A 27515-nucleotide genomic window follows, 5' to 3' on the forward strand; every position below is an offset into this window, starting at 1 on the left:
TAGCTGCCTCCAAAATATCTTTAGTAGCCACCCCCCTTAAAAAAGCTGTAGAAATGGCAGTAGCCCTAGTGGAATGAGGCCTAATCCCAACTGGAATCTCCTTACCATGATGGGAATAACAGAAAGCAATACAAAAACCAATCCACTTAGAAATAGTTTGTTTTGAAACAGGTTTGCCCTGAGAACCCAAAGCAAATGAAAAACAACTGCTGAGACTGCCTGAACCCTTTAGTTCTGCTCAAATAATATCGCAACTGTCTGTGGATATCCAAAGTGTGCAAAATCTTCTCCCCTTTATTTTGGGGGTTTGCATAAAAAGTAGGCAAATGAATAGTTTGGTTTAAAGCCACACTAGAAACCACTTTAGGCATAAAGGAAGGGTTAGTAAAGACACCCTATCCTTGTGGAAAATTAAGAAAGGCTCAACCGCCATAAGGGCCTGTAATTCAGAAACCCTTCTGCAGAGGTAATGGCCAACAAAAAAGCAGTCTTCCATGATAAATATTTCAACTCGGCAGTAGCTGCAGGCTCAAAAGGTTGTAGAGTGAGTTTCTCCAACACAAAATTGAGATCCCAAGGAGGAGTAGGAGCTATATTCTTTGCCCCTCTAAGGAATTGCTTAAACAAAGGATGAGAAAATAATGGTGGGTCACAGTCATAGTGAGCAGAAATTGCTGCAGCATGAACCTTTATAGAGGAGAAGGACAAACCTTTGTCCAATAACTCAGCAAGGTATTGAAGAACAACACTTAAATTAGGTTTAGAAACATCAAAGTCCTTTGCTGTACTCCAAAGTAAAAATCTCCTCCATTTATCTGCGTAAACTTTCCTTGTACTAGGCCTTCTGGCCTCCAAAATAACATTCAAAACTTGTTGTGGAAGCTGAGACCCTCCAGGGCTTAAAACAGAATATGCCAGGCTGTTAGATGCAGAGAGTGAAGTTTGACATTGAGTAAATGACTGTTCTCCTGAGACAGCAGGTGTGGAATCGAAGGCAAAGGCCATGGAGGCTCCCGAACCAGACTTCTCAGTAATGGGTACCAGTGCTGTCGAGGCCAATCCGGAGCTATTAAAACCATGGTTGGCTTGTCCTGTCTGACCTTCAGGAGTATCTTTGGGAGGAGAGGCAGTGGTGGAAAGGCATAAAGATTGCCCCAATTGAATGAGAGAGCATCCACTTTCCAAGCTGTGGGATGAAACCTTTTTGTGCAAAACTTTGGCAACTGGTAATTTAGTGGAGAAGCGAACAGATCTATGTCTGGAGTTCCCCATAACACTGTCAATTCTTGAAATACATGAGGATCCAATTTCCCTCGTGGGGATCCATAATTTGTCTGCTCAACACATCTGCTAAGGAGTTCTGTGTTCCTAGCAGAAACCTTGCCTGAAGATTTAGCTGTAAACTGAGAGCAGTCTCCCACAAAATCATTGCTTGTCTGCATAGAGGGTATGAATGTGTCCCCTTGCTCGTTGATGTACCACATGACAGTTGTGTTGTCTGTTTGAATCAACACCTGCCCTGGAAGAAGTAAATCCTTGAAAGCTATCAATGCAAATTGGACTGCTAACATCTCCTTCAAGTTGATATGTAAATGTTGAAGTCTGGCAGGCCACGTGTCTTGTACCCATTTTCCATTTAGATGAGCTCCCCAAGCTTTGTCTGAGGCATCTGTCGTTAGAATCTGACTCGCCTCTGGTCGGGTCACAGAGAGTCCCTTGTTTAGGTGACATTCCTGAGCCCACCACAAAATTCCTTTTGAATGCAAGGTATTATCTGAATGACAGTGTCCATATCTTGGCAGTGTTGCATCCATACATTTTTGAGATACCATTGTAGCTTCCTCATATGAAGTTTGGCATTGGGAAGTACCAGAATACAAGATGCCATGAACCCCAAGGCTTGAAGGACTGTCCTTGCAGTCAGCCTGGACTGACGAGACAATTGATGGAAATAGAGAAAGATTCTTTTGTTTGTCCGGGGTCAAAAAGGCCATCTGGGATGCTGTATTCAGTCTCACACCCAGAAAGCACATATCCTGAGAGGGTACTAGACTGGACTTTATTTCGTTCACAGAATACCCTAGGCATCTTAACACTGCCATCACATACTGTAAATGATGAAGAAGTTCGTCCTTTCCTTGAGCCAGAATCAGGCAATCGTCCAAATAAGGATAGATTTGTATTCCTCTTAGCCTGAAGAAAGCTACCACTGGAGCCAGAACCATCGTGAACACTCTGGGCAGTAGATAAGCCAAAGGGCAATGCAGAGAACTGATAATGAAAAGTCCCAGCCAGCAGATACTTCCTGCAACTGGGCCTGATAGGAACATGAAGGTAAGCTTCCTTGAGATCCAGAGTCACCATCCAGTGATCTTTGCCCAGCAGAGGTAAAAGCTGTTGTAACGTCAACATTTTGAACTTGGGAATGTCCAGATATGTGTTGAGGATAGATAAATCCAAAATTGGTCTCCACGTGTTCCCTTTCTTTGGTACTAGAAACAGGCGAGAATAAAATCCTAGGCCCACTTCTGGCAGAGGGACCGGTTGTATAGCTCCTATTTGAAGTAGTAGAGAAATCTGTTTGCGAGCCTCTAGTCTTTGCTGAGGAGGAACGTCTGGCATGCCTTTGAAAGGGGGCAAGGTATGGAAATAAAACTTGTAACCTTGGTGTAGGATATCCAATACCCATTTGTCCTGGGTAATTAAAATCCAATTGTCCTTGAAGAGTGCCAACCGTCCTCCCAAAGGTGCTGCCAGGCAAGAAGGATCTGGCAGCTGAAAGAGTAGGTCATTGGGCCTGTTTACGAAAGGACTGGCCCCTGCCCTCACTCGAAGATTGTGCAGGTGAACCCCATGTTCTAGGTCTGAAGGAACTCTGAGCTCTGCCCCTACCACGTCTAGACCTACCCCTAGACTGAGAATCTGAAGAAGGATACGTCCACCCCTTAGCAGGCCAATTTCTACTAAACTTCGGAGGCTGAACTTGCAAAAAATCTTTAACAGTCTGCATAGACTTAGCCTTGTCCTCCATTTTCTTCAAGACTGACTCCACAGATGGACCAAACATCACTTCAGACTGCAAAGGAGCATCCAAAATCCTTGTCTTAACATGGTCAGATAAATTCTGATCCTTAAGCCAGGCGTGCCTGCGAAGAACTGAACCAGTGGCAGCCACCCTAGAAGAGGCCTGCACAGCATCAAAACCACACTGTAAAGAATGCTTACCCACCTGTTCAGAGACATGCACCAAATCTTGTAATTCTTTACACTCAATGCCTTCTGCCAGAGCATCCACCTTAGATTTCAATTGAGAAAGAAGAAAATTTTGATATTTCAACATATGAAACTGGCAATTCAAAGCCCTCATTGCTAAGGTAGAAGATGTATAGATCTTCTTTCCCCATCTATCCAAAGCCCTGGCCTCTTTATCTAGAGGAACCGGGTTCTTTACAACAGAGGCCCTGACACCCTTAGGTCCCTGACTAATAGTTTCTGTAGGACTTTATAGAGATATTTATGAGCCTCAGGCACCCTGTAATACCTATCTGGTTTAACAGCCTCTGAAAACACATCTTGCACAAAATCCAGAACAGGGGTATAGCTAAGGGCCTATGTTGAGGTAAAACAAAAATTCCTAAGCCTTTTCCGTGAATCAGAGAAGTCCTGACCTTCCCACTTAAAATGTTCCCTCATAGAATGAAGTGTCTCTGAAAAAGAAAAATCCTCTGGAGGAGAAGCAGAAGGAGTGGAATCTTCTGCATCAGAATCAGAATAAGGAGAGTACTCCTGCAAGTCTTCCAAGACTCTGAAACATCAAGCCTGTACAAAACTTTCCAACTCTGGCTCCACCCTAGGCCTCTTATCAGGAGGGGGCAAAGAACCTCTAATCAGAGTAATCAAATCTTCTGCCATTTTAAGCATGTGCTTCTTAGGCACAGACACTGCTGAACTAGGACGGACACCAACAGAAGCTAAACCTGGCCTGCCTCTGGAAGAAGCCTTGGAAACAGAAGGAGAGGGTCTAACCACCCTGGGAAGGGAGGGGAGTACAGAAACCTGAGAAGCCCCTTCAGCCTGACCTGCCTCTTGAGAGGCCACATCCTGCAAAATCAAAGTCTCCCCCTGAGACTCCAGAGAAGCCTCCATCGGAACCACCGGTTCCACTGAAACCTCTAAAGAACTCATCTTGCCTAGGTTTAACCGCTTTGTCTCTGTGGCGGAGTATCCGGCGGCATATTATAATGCACAAGACCAGCCTAGCACAATCCAACATTAAACCTAGCACAAAACATCCTGCTCAGGCCCCAAACAAGGAATGCACAAAGAATGATAATCCCTATCGGTATCTGTTTCCCACAAGAAATACAATTATTCACTTTTTCTGACATCCGGTAATACATTGAGGCAAGAAAAACCAAAATATTCCCCAGTACTTAGCCAACTTGGATTCGGTCTGAAACTCCGAACTCGAAAAATTTCAGACGGCACTTGCAACGCTGCTTCTGCATCGGACCATGCGGCAAAAAAGACTGAGGATATGACGTCGGTCATGCGCTTTTGTACCCTGACGTCCTGATGTCAGTTTTAAGCGCCTTGACCGACGTCAGCCTAATACTTTGGTATTCGGGCTGACCGAGGACAGCGGACTACCCCATATGTAAGGACTGCAGCAATGTGAGATGAAGAACATCTGAATTCCCTGGAGTCTCAGGTGGGCCGCTATTATCGCCAGGACTTTGGTGAACACCCTGGGGGCTGAGGTGAGGCCGAAGAGGAGGGCCCTGAATTGAAAGTGACTGGCTCCCAGCCGGAAGCGGAGAAACCTCCTGGAACGCCTGTCCACTAGAATGTGATAGTACGCATCCTTGAGGTCTATGGAGCACATCCAGTCGTCCTCCCGCAATAAGGGGAGGACGGATTGCAACGTGACCATTCGAAACTTTTCTTTGGGTACCGCCAGGTTTAGGAGAGAGAGGTCGAGGATGGACCTCAAGTCCCCCGTCTTTTTTGGCACCAGAAAGAACCTGGAGTAAAACCCTGATCCGATTTGATCTGGGGGAACGGGCTGGATAGCTCTTATTTGCAGAAGCTGCTGAATTTCTGCAGCAGCCGCCTCCCTCTGACTGGGTGGTACGTCGGGGAGGCCTCTGATTCTGGGGGTTACGATAAAGGGAATTTGGTAACCTCTGGATATGTCTGAAGCACCCAGCAATCCGTTGTTATGGACTCCCACATTGCTAGGTGCCTCGAAAAACACCCCCCGACTGCCTCCAGAGTGGAGCAGCCAGGCAACCCCTCAGGGGTTCTGCGTGGGCCTCTCAGAGAATGGTTCTCTGGACCCAAAATTCCTGGGACCCCCTCTGCCTCTGGGGCGGCGTCCTCTCTGTCCTCCTCTGCCACGAGAAGACTGGTTGTCCTGAGCAGACTGGGATTGATGCGATTTTCAGAACCACATCTTCTTCTGGCCCTTTTGGTTCTTGGAAAAGGACCTCTGGGGAGCAGAGAAGCGGACTCCGACAGCAGACAAAGTCTTTCCATCTTTCTCGCTCTGGACAAGAGTGTCGCGAACGGTTTTGCCGAACAGTGCAGAACCATCAAAAGGGGCATTCGCGAATGACGCCTTAAAGGGTTCCGAGAAGTCACAGTGACGGAGCGAGGCCTGTCTCCTCATGACAAGCCCGACTCCGCCTGCTCTAGCGGCTCCCTCCATAGCATGAGACAAGAGCCGCATAGAGGTGTTAGAAATAGAGTGGAGGGTGGCCATTCGGGAGGAGTACAGATCCTTGTCTCCCTTCGACATGGACCCTGGGGGGAAGCAGCATATTCCTTAATTAGATCCCGCTGCATCCGAATGACGTGTGCCATGTAGTTCAAGGCTCTCATAGAAAAGGTCGCTGAACTGAAGGCCCGCTTCCCAAGATGGTCCATCGCGCGAGACTCCTTGCCCGGAGGACGAACCGTGGGGCTCTCCTGAGCCAACTCTTTCTTGGTGGCTGCAGCCACCAACATGGCATCCACAGGGGGACCTCTGCTCCAGTGTGATCTCTCTGCAGAGGGGCTCAAAACTTTGTCCGGGCGCTTGGGGACTGGCTCTACGGTGTCCGGTTCCTTCCAAGCCCTAGTGGATATGAGATCCACCAAGGGGTCGGGGGGACAGGACACCCAAGAAGTAGATGGTCCTGCCTCAAACGCCTCAAGGAATACGGACTCATCAGAGGAAGCCTTGGGGGCAGACCACCCACCCCTGATTTTGAGCATTTCCATGATGTCTCCGAAGGAGACATCCTCGGGGGGTGACCTAGGGGAGCCTTCCCCTTCATCTAAGTCCGTATCTTCGGTGAGACTCTCAGGGGAGTCCAAGTGCCTCCTCTTGCACTTCGCCTTGTGAGGAACCTCCTCAGGGGGGGCTGTCTGAGGAGTCATCACGGGCTGTATCGTGTTCCACTGGAACCCCTAGAGGCGCGGAGGCAGGCTGCCCCGAGGGCCGGATGAGGGGAGCCAAGACCAGATGAGAAGGAGTGCGGGAGGGAGCCGAAGCCAGGACCGGAGGCCTGGAAGCACTCGACAGTGCCCTCTCCACCGCAGCGAAAGCCGAAGGGGAGCAGCTCTCTGATGGATCTGAGACCAGACTCCCACTCGGATCCGAAGCGGGGATCGGACCCGGCGCCGAGAACGTCGAATCCGAAGGACCAGTGTGCTCTGACCGGGACGGAGCCGAAGGCACACCGAATCCCTCGGATCCGAAGCTCGGCCCACGGCTCCGAGAGGTCGGATCCGACAAACTCTAGGGAACCGTCGGAGCCGACGTGCCCAGCACGGTCGGCTCTGATCCACCCCCGGATCCAACGTGGCTCGGCTCTGAGCGCTCCGAACCCGAAATGCAGGTCGGAGAAGGAGTAATATGGGTGAAAAAAGGGATTGAGCTCCCCCCCCCGGAGGGGGGGGGCAAGCACTCCCATCTGCATCTGGGCCTGGATGAATCTCCTCTTCATCCAGTCCATGTCCGCATCTGACATGCTAAAGGTGGACCTCGAGGAGGCCACCGAGGCCAACCTGGAGTGCTGCCTCGATGACCTCGACGGGGACTGGATCACCTCCTCCTCGGGTCCTGGGGAGAAACAAGGGGATCGGATCCAAGGAGGAGGAGACCGAGAAGACCTGGACGGAGAAGCCCGCTTGGCGGACGGGGCCGATGAAGAGTCCTCGGCCCGCCGCTTAAGGTGCTTCTCCCTCCGCTTCTCTTTCCTGGACTCCCTATCCTCCAGGGGATTATGGGTAAAGGGAGGAGCTAGGAGCTCAGATCTATGCTGTGTTAGAAGTTGCCGGATCGGATCCGTATCCCAAAGGTTGCTGACAAATGAAGTTCCTACTTCAGATCAAAATTTAACCACTACTTTGGCTGGGAAGAACAAAAGGTTGTGTGTCTACACAGCAATTTCTGAATATGTGAGGTCTGATCTCAAACTGTTCACTCATCAAATCCATACAAATAGAAAACACTTCTATTAGTAAGTGCTACCTTAACTAAAAAAAAATACGTTTATATTAAAATTTATTTATTTTACATTTGTTTACCGGGAAAGTCTGACTGGACACGAGTCCTTTTTCAGTGGAGCCTATCTTGATCAGGAATTATATTCTATTATTCACATCAACATCACAGAGAAAACAGCTAAACTTTTAATCCTGCCCACTCTGGTGAAAACAGTGCTAACAGCAATCAACTATCTAATCATCCAACTGCTCGCTTAGATGTGAGATTTGAAATACCTTTTAAGCTGAGTGCCCTTTAGGTTACAAAAATATCTTCCCTCAGGAAATTATATACCATTGACATCTCTTTCTCACTCTGAATCCATGCTTCTATTACACAAACAGTCCACTCATTACAAACCTACCACAAGATAGAGCTCTTTCTCTCCACACTTAAGGCACACCTTTCAACACTTGACCAACTTCCCAGGGACTTGAAAGATGGTTACTGACTAAGTATCATGGTGATTAGTTCTCTCCCAGGGTGAAAGCTGTGAAACTGTTACAAAAAAGTCAGTTAATCAAAGTGGGTAAAATTCAGTTGCTGGTTAGTCACTATACTTCCTGGATATCAGCAAAGTCGTCTGGAGAAAGTGCAGGCAATTAAAGAATGTGCTCTTCTGAGACATTTGTATAAGAAACATCATGATTAGTAATTAGAAAGACACTGGCGAGCAGATCAGTAAAAATAGTTTGATACTGAAGTAAGTGAATACATTTATAAACCGTTGAAATTCCTAGTAACCTTGGTACTTGTATTAGATACAGCAATGCACAATTTAGTTTATTTTATGGTAGCCAGTGCACTTCCTCATAAGGATACAAAAATGTTAACTGAGAGCATGCAAACTATTTTTGCATCTGGAAGGATAAGAGAGACAGGATCAAGACAGATGATACTTGTGCAATGTGGGACACTTCTTTATTATGCACTTCCAGCATGATTAACTCTAACTTTAGAATAAGTAAAGCCTGAGGGTGTACCTGTTTATTTGGAGCAACTGTCCTTATAGACAGCATAGCTTACCTTTATGGAAAATGTATATAGTTTTGTGCGTTTTCTCAGAGCTAAAAATGGTCTGGGGGTTGAAAACATTTAATTTCTAGCTTGAGTGTTTTTATTGAATAAAAAAAAAAAAACGGGGAAAATTTGACATGGGTTCAGAAATGAGAAGCAACAACTGCATACAGGATCTGCCTGCTAAGCATTAGAGTATGTGTGCAAGTTGCACTTGGAAACCTATATCCAAAACAACTTTCATGAAGAATTTATGAAAGTAATGGCTTCTTATCAGAATGACTGCCTTATCAATTTTACCATGGGATGTCAACAGCATTGCAGGTATAGACAAAAGACAAAAAGAGGAAAGCACAGAATTATACCAATTGTAGGATGCAAACAGTAATGTTACAGGGCACACATTTGGCTAGAAATGGGGATATGCATTTGGCAAGGAAGGGAATTTAGAGTGGATATTCAGCAGAGTATTAATGATAAAGGAAAGGGGATAACACCGACTGCAAGAAATACTCCAGTAATGATACAACAGAAAAGGAAAGACAGTAGTGGTAAACTTGTGGTAATGACTTACTGGAAGGGAAGGAAGATTACATTGGCATGTACTGATAGTGTGCCTAAAACTATTGTTCTGGAGCTTAAGAGAATTCTAGGAGAAATAATTAGCTTTCAAGAGGGAATATTATGAGTGGGGACTGGAATCTGATTTGCAATAGTGAGAATATATCAGAAGACCCAGAAGAGAAACAAAACAGGATAGATTTCTGAAGAAATATGCGAGTCAGAGTCTGAAGAAGTCTGAATGTGAACAGACAAAAGTGCTCATTGTGTGCAAGAAAGTGTTAGTTTGAAGGAACAGCATGTGGATTTCTTTCTTGTTTTTATTTCTTCAGGAGACAGGAAGACAATGGAAAAAAATAAAGAGAGTTTAAAATGTGACAGAAATAAGACAGAGATATGGGAAATTAGTAATTATTTTAAAGGGGTTCTCAAAGATTAAAGTATTGCAGCAGAATGCAAATCTAACAGATAAAGAGCAATCGCAGAGTGCTAAATGGAAAATAAGGGAGTATTTGGATAATCTGCATTACTTCAGAAAGGCTGCTTTTGCAAGCATTTCTGGTAACTCCAAAGCATAAACTTTCTTAATGTAACAACTTAGGCCACAGAAAACGGAAAGGGTTGTTGCCAAACTTAGGAAGTATACAAAAAGATTTTATACAAGTACAGTGGATGGAGCAAGGTGATTACACTCCAATATTGGGAAAATGACAAATAAGTCAAGTGCCAAGTGGCACAAGACCCAACCTTAACAAATGTTAAGCCCCTCCCGTGCTAACATTAAAGTTAGGTCTTGTGCTAGACAGTAAAATCTGTCTGTACTGACCAGCAAATGACAGTGGTGGAAGAAAAGATTTGGTTCTGCCTACTGTTTGCAGGAACAAGGCGTTCCTTCCTCCAATAAACGTAGAAACTAGCTGGAATAACATGATGCATTTTTCTAAGGATACCAATGTTGAAACTCAAATGTATGTCATTCAGTGACTTCAATCCTCAGTTGTTTGTCCAAAAACCACAGATTTTATGAAAAACAGACCAAAAACATGAAGTAACAACCTGAATGTTCTGTGAAAATCTTTACAGTTGTTAGGCATGAAAGGTGTGTGAAACCATAACTCATTGCATTACACTGTACAACAGTGAACGCTAGTGCTTTATGGCTTTGAAAGCCAGCAAAATAGGTTTTTTTTCTGTAACTAGTAGTGCATGGAGAAGATGAAGTTCCATGCACTACAAAGACTTGCGATCATGCCACAATCATAACCTAAAAATTGTGTTTCTGACATGGATGCCAAGATTCACCTCTTGAGCTTCACTCTAGAGGTGAATTTCTTGGCATCCATGTCTCAAACACATAAGATTGTGACCAGCAACTTCATTATAATCCTCTGTATTATAGAGGTTTTGGAAATTCTAAGAAAAATTTGTATAAATCAGAGGAACAGGGACACAAAGATAATACACAAATGGATACATTTAAGGAAGACTTGATGCCAAGATTAGAGGATGATGAGGCTCAAGAATTAATACCAAACACAGGAAGGGATGGAATACAAATGGTGATGTATAATCAGTCAACAGGGATGTCTCGGAAAGTGCAGTTTTGTAAGTAAACTTGCCATTACAGTAGATGTTTGAATGACCACTGCTGCAAGCAGCCTTAGCTATGTATTATATCCTGCCTAGGATGTAACAGTTGGGCAGCATCCAAAGCTCAACAGCACCTTCCATGAGCCCATACCACTTAGAGCTCAAACAGAGCTGGAGAAAATCAGTGTTCTGGACACCAACAAATAAAGTACCAAAGAGATGCAATAGGAGTACAATCCTGTGGAAAGCAGTCAAACAAGACTTTAGTGCTTTCTCCAGGAAACCCAGTCTGAGAAGGAACCCTATTACCCAAGTAAGAGATTCCCGACATTTTTGAAAACTCTGCAAAGAAAATTATAAGTTATGTACTCACCATAACTTGGCATCTGTTGTCCATTTTCATTCTTCCTCACTAATGGGTTCAGAACCGATCCTCTGATCCAACTCGGCCACATATACTGGATTTCGGATACAGCTCTTGAGCTCCTCTCTCTACTCATAATGTTCTACTTCATCCCCATTTCCTCAGATCGAGTTTACTGCCTCATCTTCCAGTTTTTCAACAGAAAAATTGGATGAACAGGAAAAGACGGGGCTCAAACCTGGAACAGTAGGTTCCAGACACAGTCCAATAGAGAATGGTGTCAGATGGGAGGGAAGGTGAGGAAAAATGAAAATGGAAAACACAGATGCCTAGTTATGGTGAGTACATAACTTATAAATCTGATGTTGTCCTTCTCATTCTTCCTCACTAATGGGACAGAGTCCCTAGCTATGTAAACCTTGGGTGGCCCTCATGGAAGGATATTCTCCAGAGCACTGCCGAACCAAAGGAAGCTCTATTTTTGAATATGACATACAATCTGTAGTGTGAAATAAAGGTATGGGCTTTGGACTATGTTGCTGCTGCACAAATGTCAACAACAGAGGTCCTTTACCAAAAAGCTGATGAAATAGCCAATGATCGAACTGAATGAGCTTGGGGAAGTCTTGGCAATACCAAGTCTTTTTATGAATAAATTAGTGAAATGCAGTCTGTAATCCATTTGGCCAGAGTAATGTTAGAAACTGCTTGACCCAGGCAATTTGATGAAAAGGATATGAAAAGCTGCTCTGACTTTCTAAATTGCTTTGTCCTGTTAAGATAAAAATGTAGATGTCTACGTACATGAAGGAGATATAGCATGTAATCTCTCCTTACTGGAAAAATTTGGGAAAATGATTAGTAAATTAATGGACTGGTTGATATTAGATGAAAAATTATGTAGTTCAGAAATTCTTTTTGCTGAAGTTACTGCTACCAGAAAGACCATTTTAAAACTTGAACTGCAGTAAGGTCCCAAGGTGGTCAGGGATCCTTTAACAGCGGTCCTAGAAAAACACCCTTCATAAAAGTTTTACATAATCTAAATGGAAGCCAGGGAGAAAGATTTTTCCTGAATGGAAATTAGAGATAGCCGCCTAGAAGATGAACTGAAGAAAAACTGGACTCTTGATTAAAAAGGATTGAGAGAAAAAGGTTTTGGTGATGTTAAAATAATGCAACAAACTGGGGAAGAAATCCTGGACTGCAAGTATTACTGGAAGAGGAGAAACCATGTGGTTAACTTGAGGGCTAGAAGGTTGGGATGTTGAATGCCCAATGGGTGAGACACGAGATCCTAACAAGGCTCCAAATTCCATTGGAAGATAACAAAAATGAGACCATAGGAAGGGAAAACAAATTTACGGGGCCAGAAAGGGGCAATGAGGATTACAGAGCTCTTCAACCTGCTTGTTTTCCGTAAGAATTTTGAAATTAGGGGAAGAGAAGGTTAAGCATAAAGGAGACCAGAGGGCCAAAAGTGAAGCACAGTGTCTCTTGGTTACTTCCCCGGGGGGGGGGGGGGTCAGAGCAAAGTACTTGCTGCACTTGTTGTTGAGGGGGGAGGCAAATAGGTCACAGCAAGGTTGGCCTCAATGCTTGAAGATCATGTTCGCTACTGACTGGTTGAAAGACCACTCATGAGGCATCAGAACAGATCTGCTCAATGTACTGGTTTTCCCCAGAATGTGCATTGCAATTAGAAAGTGGTCTGAAGAAACTGCCTACTCCCACACTCTCATGGCCTCTCTGCACAGGGGGGTAAGATTGGGTACCTCCTTGCTTAAGGTACCAGACTACCAACATTTTGTCTGTCTGAGTTGCAATAGTCCCCAAAGGAGAGATTCTTGAAAGGCCTACAACACTAAAAGGACTGCTCTCCTCTCTAGAACACTGATATCCAATTTAGTCTCTTGGGGGATCCACATGCCTTGGATCGTTCTTCCAAAAAATGCCCCCCAACCCCAGTCGGGAGGTTTCCATGGCAACTGGATTCAGAAAAACAAAGGGTCTGCCCAGAAAGAGATAGTCGGACTGAATCTACCAACAAATGTCGTGTATGCAAATCGGGGTGAGGTTTATCTGAAAGGACAGGGGTTGACACAGAATGGACCACTGTTACAGCTAATATCCACTGTAGAATTCGCATAAAGAAACAAGCTATTGAAGCAGTACTATGGCAGCTGACATTGACCGCAGTGCTCAAAGCACTAACCTCTCTGAAGGAAAAGGATGAGAGAGAATATCCTCCACTTGATGCCTTAAGAAGCAATGCAGTGGAGAGGTAAAGAAGCCACCTAAGTCATAGTATTCAAGAGAGTTCCAATGAATTCCAGGCACTGAAATGGAGCAATTTGTGATTTGGCATGATTGACTGAAATGCCCAAGGTGTTGCAAATCTGAAGCAAATAGTCCCTGATTTGTTGATGTTGATGCCTGGAGGGGGCAATGAGGAGCCATCTGTCTAAATATTGGAACACCTGGTATCCTTGGAGCCTCAAGTGAGCTGCTACTACTGCCATGCATTTGGTAAACACGCTGGGGGCTGTGGTGATTCCAAAGGGCAGAGTTCTGAATTGGTAATGACTGGCTCCCAGCCAAAAGTGAAGATACTATCATATAAAAATAGACAAATGATCCAGGAGGCGTGTGTCCAGAAGATCTATGGAGCACATCCCATTCATCCTTGAACAGAAGGGCAGGATGAACTGAACTATGACCATTCAGATCTTTGCCTTCTTCACAAACTGGTTCAAACCGCTTAGATCCAAAATTGGTCTGAGGTCCGCTGTTTTCTTCGGCACGAAAATAAATCACGAGTAAGTTCTGAATCCTATCTGCTCGGGTGGAACTGTTTGGATGACTTTTTCTAGCAGCTTTTGTATTTCCTGTGATGCTTCTTTCCTCTGATTGGGTGGAACACTGGGTTGTTAATTCCCCTAACATGGAGAAGAAACAACTCTGGATATTATTCACAGCATCCATAAATCTTTTGCGATACATGTCCAGGCATCTAGGTGTAAAGAGAAACAACCCCAACTGCCTCCAGAGTTGAACAGTCGGACAGCGCTTCAGGAGCACTGACAGGGCCTGTCTGAAAAGGAATCACTAAATTCCTGGTTCTGCAGGCCTCCTCTGCCTCCAGGGCAACATCTGCCATTAATGTTTCCTCCTCTGTCTTCGGAGGAATTGTCCCCTCGTGAATTCGGGAAAGACCCCTGAGATTTACGGAACCACATCATCTTACCACCTTTCTGATTTCAGGAGAAGGTCCGTTGAGGGTTAGAAAACTTGATTCCTACATCAGATAGGGTTTTTACATTTCACTGCGGGTAAGCATATCTTTAACTGACGACCCATGCAAAGAAGTGCCATCAAAAGGGGCATTAATAAAAAAATGCCCTAAAGGGCTCCGCAAAGTCGCATAGCCCCATCCAGGAATGTCTCCTTATGGCAATACCTGAACCAGCAAGTTCATGAGGTACATTCAGCTGTGTGTGAGATTAGCCTCATCAACGCGTTTGAAATAGACAAAAGGGTGGCTAGTTGTGAGGAAGTTCTTTTGAAGTCCTCAGAAGACATGGACTCAGAGGCAATTTGATAATTCTTTAGTCAAATCTCTCTGCACCCTAGTGAAATGTGCCAAATAGTTAAGTGACCTCAAAGTGAAGGCAACTGAGACACTCACTTTCCAAATCTGTCCAACGCTCTGGACTTCTTGCTTAGTGGATAGACAAGAGACCTTTGCTCCGCTAGCACTTTCTTAGTGGCTGCTGCCACTACCATAACATCAACTGCGACCCCATTCCCCCAGTGAGGGTGGTCTGAAGGAGGAGCTAAAAATTTGTCAGGGTGCTTGGGTATGGGCTTGACGGTGTCTGTCTCCTTCCATGCTTGACAGGAAACCAGATTTTAAAAAGTTCATCCGCCGGGGGTCATCCAAAACATAGATGGTCCAGCACCAAAAACCTCCTGGAACACCTATTCCTCAGAAGGAGTAATTTGAGATGACCAGACACTTTTCTGTGTAAGAATTTCTAGAATACCTCCAAAGGAGATGTCATCAGCTGGTGATCTGGGGGATCCTTCTCCATCAGCAAAATCAATGTCTTCTGTGAGACTCCATGGGGGAGTCTGTGTATCTCCTCTTACACGTCCTCTTCCGAATAACCTCCCCTGTGATATGTACAGGGAAAGTATTCGAAGATGGGGGAGTTCCTCTTCCGGAACTGTCTGGAGACTAACTGGAACTGGCTGTCCCTGTGGAGTAGGTCTGATGGACTCGTAGCTCGGAGCCAGTGAGGGGAAGGGGATAGGATCTGAGACAGGTGATGATGGTTCCTTATGAATAGAGAAAGCCCCTTCTACCACCCTGAATGTCAAGGGATGAGGAGAAATCTTTTCTTCCCCTCCTTGGAATTGAAATTTCCAAAGAAGGCAGGTTGGGGCCACTTCCAGATCAGTGTGTCAAGGGCAGAATCTGATGCGAGCTGAGGCTCCAACAATAAGGGATAGATCTGACAAAAACAGAGCCAAATCCAACCCCTTGGATCTACCGCCAATATCTCTGCTCCAAAACCCACTCTGATCAGAGGGTATCAGAGCAAAGCCAGTCAAGGAAATCATCAGAGTGGAGGAAGAGACTACCCTTGGATCTGACATCGAACCTCTCAATCTCAGATCCTGGGACTCCAAAACAATGAGTTGGACTGAAGAGAGAGAGAGAAAAACTATGGACTTGGTAGGAACACTCACGGATCCAGTAGGGGACAGAGCTGGAAGAACTCCCATCTAGATCTGACCTCTGAGGAATTTATACATCACTCTATCCACATCCACCTCTGACAGACTTCTGGAAGACCTAGAAGACGACATGGAAGGGGGTCAAGAGTGTTTCTTTGAAAAAGTTGAGTGGCCAGAGAAGGGGAAATAGGCTTCATTGCATACTCTGGCATATGACGTCTATGAGCTGAACTGGTTCTCGGATCCAAGGACTTAGGATCCGAAGAAGTGGACAGTAAAGGGGATACGACAACAGGAGCCAATCCTTTTGGATCCTATAAAGGCTTTGGATCTAAGGAATGCCCAGGAAGTTTCAGATCCAAGAAGGCCGGATTCTGAATTCTTCTGTTTTTTTCTAGCGGCTCAGATGAAGCCCTCTCTCTAGCATCGAAAGAAAGGGATTTAGAAATTTTTGAGGGGGTTTGAACCCCAGGAGGAACAGGAAGTAATCTCTTAAGAATGAGCTTGTTACGCTTGTCCAAGAACGCTCTGGAATTAAAAGTAGCAAAAACGGGACAGGTCGTGTTGAGATGGTCTGGTCCTAGACAAAAGAAACACTTCTTGTGGGCATCTGAGTTTGGGATCTTATGCTCACAAGAAATGCACTTTTTAAAACTAGTTGGTTTCTCCGACATGGTTAAGAGGAGAATATCACACAGTTAAGGAAAGAAACAACTTTTTTTTTTTTTTTTTTGGCTATTGGGTAAGGAAGGGAGAAAAAAATACCAGCTATGGTACCCTAAGGAGATACCTGAAGAGGTAAGGGAAAATGGAATACTAACAATGGTATGAAGATTACTTGAGGGTGAGTAAAAAGTCAAGAAAAGTGCAGAAAAAAAATCCTAATGCTGGCGACCACTAAGAGGCATAATATAGAAAGACTAACAAGTTTTATGAAGAGCTATATCAAAATAGCTAGCAACTATCACAAGAAAAAACCTGCTTACTAGCTCAAGAGCAGAACCTACGTCTAACCATAATGGCAGCAAACAAGATCTGAGCTAACCGAGCTGGAGTAGACCATTATGGGTAGAGGGAGGAGCTCGAGAACTGGATCTGAAATCTAGTATACGCGGCCAAGTCGGATCAGAGGACTGGATCCGAAGCCATTAGTGAGGAAGAATGAAAAGGGCAACATAAGATGCAAGCCATTTAAATAAGGAAAACAAGAACACCTTGCAATCTGCAATAGACTGTCACTGGAGTTAAACCCTTTGTGTACACCCTAGGGGCAGTGGTAACCCAAGAGTAATGCAGAGAGCCAAGTATAATCCAGACACAGAAAACCTTTAAAAAATGTGAAATCTGGGGCTGCAGGAATTTAAGCATCCCTTAAACCTAGAGCTACCGGGGAAAAAAAAGGAAGAATAGGAGGTAACAGATTGTGAAAGGACAGTATTTTAAACATCAGGACTCTCAGAAACTGACTGAGAAAGGAAAGATTTAAGACTTGTTTCTTTGGTATAAGAAACATTCCTGAATAGAAACCTTTCACAGTTTGAAAATGAGGAAAAGGTTATATTTACTCTCTGAACAGACAGATGCTGAATAACAGGAGGGAAAAAGCTTGATATGGTGAATTACAAGGAATCCCATAAAAAGGAGGGAAGAGATTCTCAGTGCCATCTGTACCCCTAATGCATCTGTTGCCAAACAACGAAATGGAGAGGCAGGTGTTCAGGAAGCCAAAGGATAGCCTGAATGGAAATGGGTGGGGGTGCAGTTTGTAGACTGTTATTCAGACTTGTTGAACTGTCCTGGTTTCTGGGAAGTCCTACACCCTTCTTTTTGGAGCCTTCCTGTCATTATTTTTATTTATTTATTATATTTTTATTTTCCTCCCACTCTGACACCTCAATATTGGTAGTAACTCCTTCTACTGTAGTGTCAGTCCAACAATTAACCATCATGTTCCACTACTATGTACTACCCATTCTGCTGATCACCAATATAATCACCCAGTATGAAAACCATATGCTTATCGATCATCAAAACCCTAATGGGCATACTTCCTCCCCAACTATAAAGCATCACACTTCCAGCCATATCTATGACAAAGGAAACTCAAGCCATTATACACTCCTTCAGCCTACCAACCCCAGGCACACTAATGCCAAACCCAGACAATACTATAAACTCCTATATAAACTCTTAAGGCTTATAGTTAAATATAGACCCTGTATCATACTCAGTGGGGACATTCACCCCAACCCAGGCCCTTCCACCTCTGATATATACACCCCCACTAATGGCAACCTAAGCCAACCACCTAGAATCAGTAGACCAAATAACTCTCTCCTGACCTGTCATCTCAATGTTAGGAGTATTAATAACAAGGTACATGAACTACATTCTCTCCTGCCTGTCCACTCCCCTGAGATACTCTGTCCATCTGAGACCTGGCTGACAATGAGGTGTTACCTCCTGGCTATAATATACACAGGCTAGATCGTGCTTCTAGGAAAGGGGGTGGGGGTAGCCATACTGTATAAATCTGAGTTGAACCTGACCAGAGATGTAAACCAACCACCTCAGATTAACAACTCCAAGATTATTGCCACTAAACTGCAGCTTAACAAAAGTAAATGCATTAACATCGTTTGCATGTATATCCCCCCCCGGCAGTAACATAGCCACACTGGAGGATACTTTTCACTGGCTATCATGTTATTACCCTCAAAAAACCCTACTGCTGGGAGACCTTAATATAGATTGGGGAACCTATTCCTCTAAATCCCCCTCTACCCACATCAATCTGCATGCTTTCACACAAATAACCACCCCTACCAGGCTAGGTAAACCCAACCAAAAAGAAAGTATACTCGACTGGGTGCTTGTAAACAGTAATCCCCAAATGTACACTGTGGGGACCTTTCCCAATGGTCTAAGTGATCATCTCCTCACTTATGTAGTTAAGTAAGCAAAAAGTTATTAACTCACAACCACCCATACTCAGGAAAGTCAGGCACAATAAAGACTTTGATCAGGCCAAATTCCAACAGGAACTTATCTCCTGCAACTGGTCTGTACTAAAACACTTCCCCCTAGAGGAGGCAGTAGTATATTGTAACAATAAATTTCTAGAAATCCTTAATCTGCATGCACCTGTCCGCTCAAAGCGAACAAAAGCAACTACAGCACCATGGCTGGCTTACCAGAGACCAGGCAAAAAATCCATAATAGAAACATGGGCTCGTTGGCAGTTCACTAAAGACCCTCTAGATCATGTTAAATACAGGCAAGTCAGAAATGATACCAAAAAATCAATTCTAAATGACAAAAAACAATACTAATGCAAAGTCCAGACTGTAAACCAAAACAATCCTTAGAAGTTCTGGGCAAGTCTAAATAACCTACTCCATCTGGGAAAAACATCCACTCCCATCCCCACTGGTTTCATTGACAAATCTTTTGAAGTTGTCTCAGACAATTTCAACCGCTTCTTTACTGAAAGAATTCAAACCCTAGCTAGCCAACTTTCTCCCAGCTCCCTCAAGCCCTGACAATACCAACCCTTTAAATAGACTCTCATTTAGCTTCCAACCAGTGTCCACATCACTTATCCGTACCCTTATCAAAAAATTAAAACCCACCACTCTATCTGCTGACCAACAACCTGCTGAATACCTTCAAAAATCAGCTGATGCTATAGCCTATCCAATATCAATATTAATTAATCATACCATAGCAGAGGCAAAAATTCCCACCATTTGGAATACATCCTATATTATCCCACTGCATAAAGTAGGCTCCTCCACTGAATTCTCCAATTATAGACCCACGGCTATACTTTCACCATTTGCCAAAATATTGGAAAAAAATGTATACACAAACAACTCATGCACCACCTAATCCAAAATCACTTCATGGCCGATACCAAACACAGCTTTCGACCACACCACAGTACTATCTCAGCCCTACATGCCTTTACCAACACAATAAACAGCAACCGCAATAATATCTCCTCGGCCCTCTTCTTGGATCTCTTCAAGGCATTTGACATGGTAGATCACTAACTTTTGTTACACACCATGCAAACATCCAATCTAGACTCTAATGCCCTTTTATGGTTCAATTCCTACCTGACTGGGAGGCAGCAGGCTGTTCTTTGGCAGAACAAGCTTTCTAAACTACTACCAAACACCCTTGGAGTACCACAAGGCTCTATATTAGGGTCCCTACTGTTCTCAATTTTTATTAATGACTTGTATTACTGTAATCCCAAACGTCAGCTGTATCCAATACGCTGACGACCTTAGTCTGGTTTACTCAGCCACATCTCCCTCAGATTTGAAGTCTGCTACCCAGTCCACCTTTAATATTGTACAAAACTGGCTCACTGGTCGCCGGCTATTATTAAATCTCAAAAAAACTAAAATGTTGCTACTCTCATCTACTCAAAGGTCTGCAACTTTCTCTTTCACCATTAATGCAAAAGATGGTACTGTTATCTCCCCAGACCCTTCTACAAAACTGCCCAGTGTCATTATTGACAATAACCTAAAATTTGAACTTCATGTTAATCAAATAATAAAAAACACCAATAAAAAAACTTGGATCATTGCATAGAATTAAAGCCTTTCTAACCCCTCCAGCTAGGATTGCCATTGCCCGCTCTCACTTAATTTCAACACTTACATATGCTTCCCCCCTTCTGTCTAATCTAAACAAGTCACTACTAAACAGACTATCTATTATAATCACATTGCTAGGTTTGCCACTGACCAGCCATGCAGAACCCACCACTGCATCAACCTCAAACAGCTTGGGTGGCTAGAATTCTCCAGTCTCATACAATATAACCTCCTGATCATAGCTAACAAAATTCTCTATAATCCAGATAACACACCAGCTCTTAGTAATATTATCACCGCACAAAATAATCAGAGACTGCTCAGATCCTCAAATAAACTTCAAATTCCTACAACCAAAACCAACAATACAGCAGGGAAAGCTCTCTTGGCAAACTCTGCAGGTAGAACCTGGAATCAACTCCCAGCTGACATTACTATGCTCTCCTCCCTAAATCAATTTAAGACCAAACTCAAACAACATATGTCACTAAACTGGCTCTGACACTAACAAACCTGGCTAAGCCAGCTTTAATGAATGTACATAAAAATCTAATAGATGTCAATACTAATGTGTTTTTATTTCTCCTGACTGTAACTAGTGTCTACTAATGTCATGAACCTAATTTTGACTGTCAAAGTATTAACAGTAATAGCATACTTGTATTTGACTGCATTGCTATGTCTCACCTTTTTCTGTTATATTGTCCTTATTACTATATTTTATTATGTATACCCTGGAGCTTTCTCCCCGGGCCTCCAATGAAAATGGGCATGAATCCAGTCGGACTTTCCTGGTCAACAAATGTAAAATAAATAAATGTTTTGAATGCCTGCTTGACAGAAGTTTGTAGAGTCTGTTTTGCTATTATAAAAAAGATCTGACTTATGGATAAAACCTTTAACAAACTTTGAGAAGGAAGGTTGAGAAATCTGAGCCACCCCCCTTGCATCAGTTTCCTCTCTCTCTCATCACAGTTCTTCAGGACTTCAGCAGCAGATAGTCCAAAAACATCACTATCAAGGGGGATTTAAAATTTCAACTTTAACATCTTCAGACAAATTCCGAAAATATAACCATGCAAACCTTCCCATGACAGACCCAGTAACTACTGCTATGGAAAAAGATATCAGCTGAGTCATAAGCACACTTCAAAGAATGTTTGGTTACTTGAGACACAGAGGCAGTAAAAGGATTCAGAGATCTGCCATCAGAAGGAGGAAAAGTTGCAATAATACTCCTTACAGTCTCAAATGAAGCAAGCAAGAACTTTAAGGTGTGACTTCAACAATTAAGAATCCTAAAAATAAGAGCGGTAGAAGAATACACTTTTCCTATACCTATCAAAAGCATCCCCATCCTTTTCAAAAGGCAGGGACTAGCATTTATTAAATGTTTAGCTGCAGCAGGAATTGCCAAGAAAAACACTGCAGGGTCACATCTGGGATTAGAAAAAAGAATTTGTAAGACTGAGGAACTATATGCAATCTATCTGCCTTCTTATGGGCTTGCAGGCTAGTTGTAAGGCATGTTGCAGGCTGTAATAAAAGCAACAAAAATCACTTGCAGATCACTAAAGCCAATAACTCTGCTGGTGAAGCACTATTCTCTTGCACCATAGCCAAATTATGAAACTCCCTCCCACCCACAATTACCTCCATACCATCATGCACCCACTTCAAAACTTTACTAAAAGCGCACCTAAAAACATGCTGGCTATGCCCTTGCATTTCCCACTCTAATATCACCCTCCCCATACAACCACTACCTTTCTTTCCACTCCACTAACTACCTTGATAATAGGAAGCTCAGATGCTCATAAGCCAGTACTTATTATACAGCAGGAACTTCTTCTTGTAACATTTGTTAATGTCTGTTATGTACTTCACAGATAAAGATTCTAGTTGTCTACTGATGTACTATGTTCTTCATTTGTAAATATGTTGTAAGTAATTGCGATGTAAATTGTTAATCACTATGTAATCCAATGCAACTACTGTCTGTTTTAACTGTGGAGCTTTTCTCCCCAGGCCTCCGCTGAAAATGGACCTACGTCCAGTCGGACACTCCCGGTCAACAAATATAAATAAATAAATAATAAATCCTCCCAAGTTGAAAGAACAGGTGAAACAAGAGTAGAGTGAAGACATTCCAGCTGTACTAAATCATAACTTTTTTTTAAGGAAAATGGAATGTCATTATGTTCCAACTGAAGCTGTTGGTTCTTCCTACAAAATTCTTCCATTGGACAATTAAAATGAATATTCTCCTCAAAATAAGTTTTTGGAGGAAAGAAAAAAAAGTTGTTCCTTCACAATCATTTCCCTGTTCATCACATTGGAAATCTACAAAGAATTCCTTCTTCTCTTACCAGTCAATCCAGAATGAGAAGGATTAGAAAGCCTGAATGAAGCCTTAAGTCCTGTCCGATAAATCATCCCTGTCTAAAGTACCAACTGCAGAAGATAAATGTTTTAACTTTCTGCTTCTTTTTAACAGGTACTTCCACAAACGCAGATAGACTCCTGCCAAGGCCAATACCTCCAGGGGACAGGCATCACAGTTCAGTCAGGCAGGGAAACATTCCCAAACCCTCCCTCCAGAACGCACATTGGTTCACCCATGACGACCAAGGACACTCAACAGCCACAGTGGACTTATCTAACCCTGGTCCATGGTGGCGGAAGAGACTAGACCAGAGGAAACCAAGGAAGATGAGCAGCCTGAAGAGCCAGAAAAGGCCACTGCAGAATCATCCATTTGCAGATGAGGCACAGTAGTAGCATTCTGAAAGGGCAAAGGCTGTCTGGAAGCTTCTTTTTGTGGCTGGAAGAAGGAAGAACTGAAAAAAATGGTAAGTTGTTCCACTGTAAAGTTGAGAAGGAAGCCTGAAGTCCAGGTAAAACTAACATCAGCAGTCAGTAAAAGGCAAGTATCATAAAGGTAGTATTTTCACCTTAAAAACATCCTTACCCCTGAACACAATTTATAAAAGTTCTCTTACAAAAATAATAGACTAAATATTAAAATAAAGTTTAAACAAAGTAATAAAAGCATAAGTCTTCCAATTGAGAGAAAAGTTGCATGACAGTCCAAACAAAATTAATTTCTTAGCATAAAAGCACAGTTTCACTTAAAAAGGTATTGTTCCAGTCATAAAATAATTTGTGGAAATTTATTACCACCCCCAAAGGAGCATATCTGCCCAGCAATGGAGAAATGCTAGATGATTGTCAATCCTCAAAAGACCACAACAAGAGTTTGCTTTGGGGGTACGAAAGCCATGAAAGGGTTTTGTGCCCTTAAAATGGATTTTCTTCACATCTGCCCAAGCTCTCAGTGGTCTGGATGCATGGAAGACATCTTTAAGCTTTGGAAGCTGGCCATCTGTTATATCTTAGGCAGGATATAACCCATATAAGCTAAGGCTACTGCAGCAATGATCAAATGATGATCAGATGGCATTCCCATGGGCACTTTGAAGAAAGTAAGTGATAAAATCTGAACATTTTTTGTTATAACAATATTTTAAAAGGCAAAACTGTTCCAGTATCTTAAAAGAAAAATATTGGGGCTGCATTGCCCAAAGAGGGCTAACACCCTTCAGACTCATCAAATAGACCCATTTCAATTTTAAAACATGATTGTAAACTGCTTAGATCTATAAATTCTTAATATGGCAAAAGCGTTACCAAAATTGACAGAAATGGATTAATGTGGTTTTGTGGAGGAGAAGCAAATATGGAATAACATTACCAAGACAATGGTGATCCAGAGGGAAGCAAAGTGTAAGAAAATGGTGCTTTTGCTGGGATTTTATGAGTAGGGTGAAAGCAGCATTAATGTTTCCTGACAGAATAAAAGGCTTAATTAAGAGGATATATAAAAGGTCATACATCAGCGGGAGGGTTCCTCTCTGACAAGCGGAATTTAAACAAAGGTACCAAACAGGGATGTTCTCTTTCCCTTTCATTATTTGCTTTATGCTTGGGGCCACTGGCAAAGAAAACAAGAGGCACATAAAATCAAGGATATAACTTGTATGGCACTGTAGTAGAATACTGGCTATTGACCTAAGGGGCCTTTTAAAGCCTAGCCATGCTTCCTAATAAAATTTGGTTCCTAAGGGTTTTGTGGGAGTATACATACTTGGGCATGGGTGGATGAGCACTTACAAGTGTCCTCTCTCTAAGACACATAGCTGCCAGACCAGAGGTGTATTTACAATTCCCAATCCACTTATCTAAGGTTTGCTTAAATAACTGTATGAATGAACTCTGTTTCAGATGGATGGCAAGTCTGTTCCATCTGTTCTCCAAAGAAGTAGGAGCCTATGAGACGCATGTCCATCCCTCCCAGCATGTCCTATTTATGTTGCAGGAAAGGTTTAGGTCCCTGGATTGGGTATTCCTGATGCTATCTGTTTCACAGATGTGCAAAAAATCCAACAAAGTTGGACTAGAGGATGCTTTGTAGGCTAGGCAAAAGTTACTTCTCAGCAGTTTGTAGAGACTGAATATACGAGGCTTTAAGGTGGTTCCAACAGGACTAGCTTTCCACACCATGTATTCTTTTTGGGAAGAACCTCTGTGGACACTCCAGTTGTTGCATATGCCTGGCCAAGTACATACCAAAGGAGACAAGTACTCAACGACTGTTCCGTTGAGAGTAGAGATGACATGTTTGGATACAGATACCATACCCTTGCTTAAAAGTTGTGAAACACAGAATATAAAACAAAAGCTATGGTGCGGGTACACAGTTTACCATGTAAATTGGCTCAGCAATACCCATGTCAATGGGGACCACAGAAGTTCAGTTATAGGTATATGGATAAAACAGGACTCTATTATAGCAGCTAAGGATAAGCTGGAAGAGAAGAAACAAAAAACAGTACAACTGATACATTGGTAGGTCTTGATGAATATGGTGAATAAGACAAAAGACAGTGAAAAGGTTTCTAGTTCCTCTAGTTTTATATACAGGTTAGGCATATTTTATCTATAATAGAAGTAGTTGTGGACCAAAATTAATAAACAGTTGAAGGCATTTGTTTGTGAAAAGACAAGAATTAAGTCAGATAAAGTTGTTTCTTCTCACAGACCAAGGTGGTTTAGGATTACCTGATTTGAAGGGATGTTTTACAGTCAAGGCTCATATACATATTAAACTGGAAAGTCATGATGAAACGAGGGAATTCAAGACATAAGCTGACAGCAGGATTTTGGATACAGATCCTTAAGGAGAACAGCAACAACCATACAGAATATTGTATTTATAAAGCAGAAAAAAAGAAGTTATGTACTCACCATAATGTTCCATCCATGGTGTTGATCTTCATTCATTCTTGACCAATGGGACTCCGATCGGCCATTATATAGCTCACACCAGCCAAAAAAAAAACCTCTCTAGCTAAGAATCTACCCACAATGCTCCTCTCTCCATTACCTCAGATCAAGTTTGCAGCCAAAGACAGACAGACTAACATAAACAAACGTAGAAGCTATGTCCAAAGTAAAACCTATAGGTTCCTAGGACAAGTGTCTGATCATCCAGGGAATCTACAAGAGGGGGAAGAAGGGTGGGATGTCAAGAATGAATGAAGAATGACAACACAGATAAAATGTTACTATGAGTACATAACTTCTTTATCTGACGTCAATCTTCATTCATTCTTATCAATGGGTCAGAGTCGCCAGCTACTTTAGGTTCTGGATGACCTTATGGAAGGATATTCTTGAGAACCATAGAGCCAAAGGGTGCTCTTCCCCTGGAGACCATATTCAATTTGTAATGAGTGATAATGGTATCAGGCATAACCCATGCTGCAGCTGCACATATCTCGTCCATGGAAGCTTTTGAATGAAAAACAGCTGATGTGGCAATTGATCTAGTAGAATGCACTCTTACAGGTACAGAAAACTTGTGGTTGTTATGAATATAAATGAAGGTAACACAATCTCTTAGCCATCTTGACAAGGTAACTTTTGAGACAGGGTTGCCACAGTTGAACCTGAAAAGGAAACAAATAATCCAATTTTCTTGAATCTTTAGTCCTGTCAAGGTAGAAACGCAAGTGTCTATGAACATCCAAGTAAATTATTTATTTTCATAAAAAGCTGTTTTTAGAGGTGTGTTCCTCTCACACAAGCATTCTTTGTATACCTCTCTATATTAATTTTTACATTTCTAAACATTGTGTGCTTTTTGAGTGTTGAGGTTTCCAACAGATGCTCAGACAAAAAAAAAATACTCATCTGAATACACTGAATATGCCCAGCTACACCCTTAGTCTGAGGAACAAGCAATGGCCACTTCAGAGTTACCATCAGCTCAGGGCAAGAGCTTGTGCTTTAACCGTATTTAATTTTTTTAAGTACATTGGAAGAAGGAACTGCAAGACTGGTGTAAGAATCCATGCTGTAGCCAAGGAAGAAGCCTGACTGCCAGTAAGCTACTCCGGAAGGGGGCGTTCAGAAGCAAAGCTGTCATTTAGTGCACAAAAGCAGTATACACCCCTTCAAAAAAGTCACAATTCCCCAACACAAATGTTACACAACTGGCAGACAACACTTACCTATCAAGAACAGATATACTTTCCACAAAGTGAATTCCCCAATAAAAATGAAATAAGTTGACATAAAATATACGTAAGCATTCACGCACTAGACAGTTTCTGTCATTAAAATAGACTTTCAAACTGATTAAAAAATCAACAAATTAGCTTCAGAAAGGTTAAATAAACTCAAAAACATGGACAGACAGGTTACACCTAGAAAGCAGTTTCTAGTGCTCAGACTGTTCAAGGAACATCTATTAGCATTACTGAAAAGTTGGTCTTGTTAAAGTAGCATACCACAACTCTGGCATAAAATACACAACTACCTACAAAATATTCCTAAATAATGAAAATACATGTGGAAGAGTTCCCCATAAGGATCTTATCTGTCTGGCAGGAAGCCTCTGGCTAACTGCAGCTCCTGAGAAGCCTCAAAGTGGAAAGAAATTACTAATGATTTATAGTCATGCTGGCTGTTTACATAGCTCCCTCCAGAAAGGGCTTAGCCTATACGCACAGCCAGAGGGACAGCGTGG

General features: G+C 42.8%; 1 protein-coding gene across 1 annotated transcript in view; it reads right to left on the minus strand.

Moving 5' to 3' along the window:
- Positions 1 to 27515, minus strand: part of BRAF (B-Raf proto-oncogene, serine/threonine kinase) — a 1627514-nt gene that overhangs the window by 1280925 nt on the left and 319074 nt on the right. The window lies entirely within an intron of this gene.

The sequence above is a fragment of the Protopterus annectens genome, chromosome 11.part0, assembly GCF_019279795.1.
Source record: "Protopterus annectens isolate FY-2018-M chromosome 11.part0, PAN1.0, whole genome shotgun sequence".
Classification (NCBI taxonomy): Eukaryota; Metazoa; Chordata; order Ceratodontiformes; family Protopteridae; genus Protopterus; species Protopterus annectens.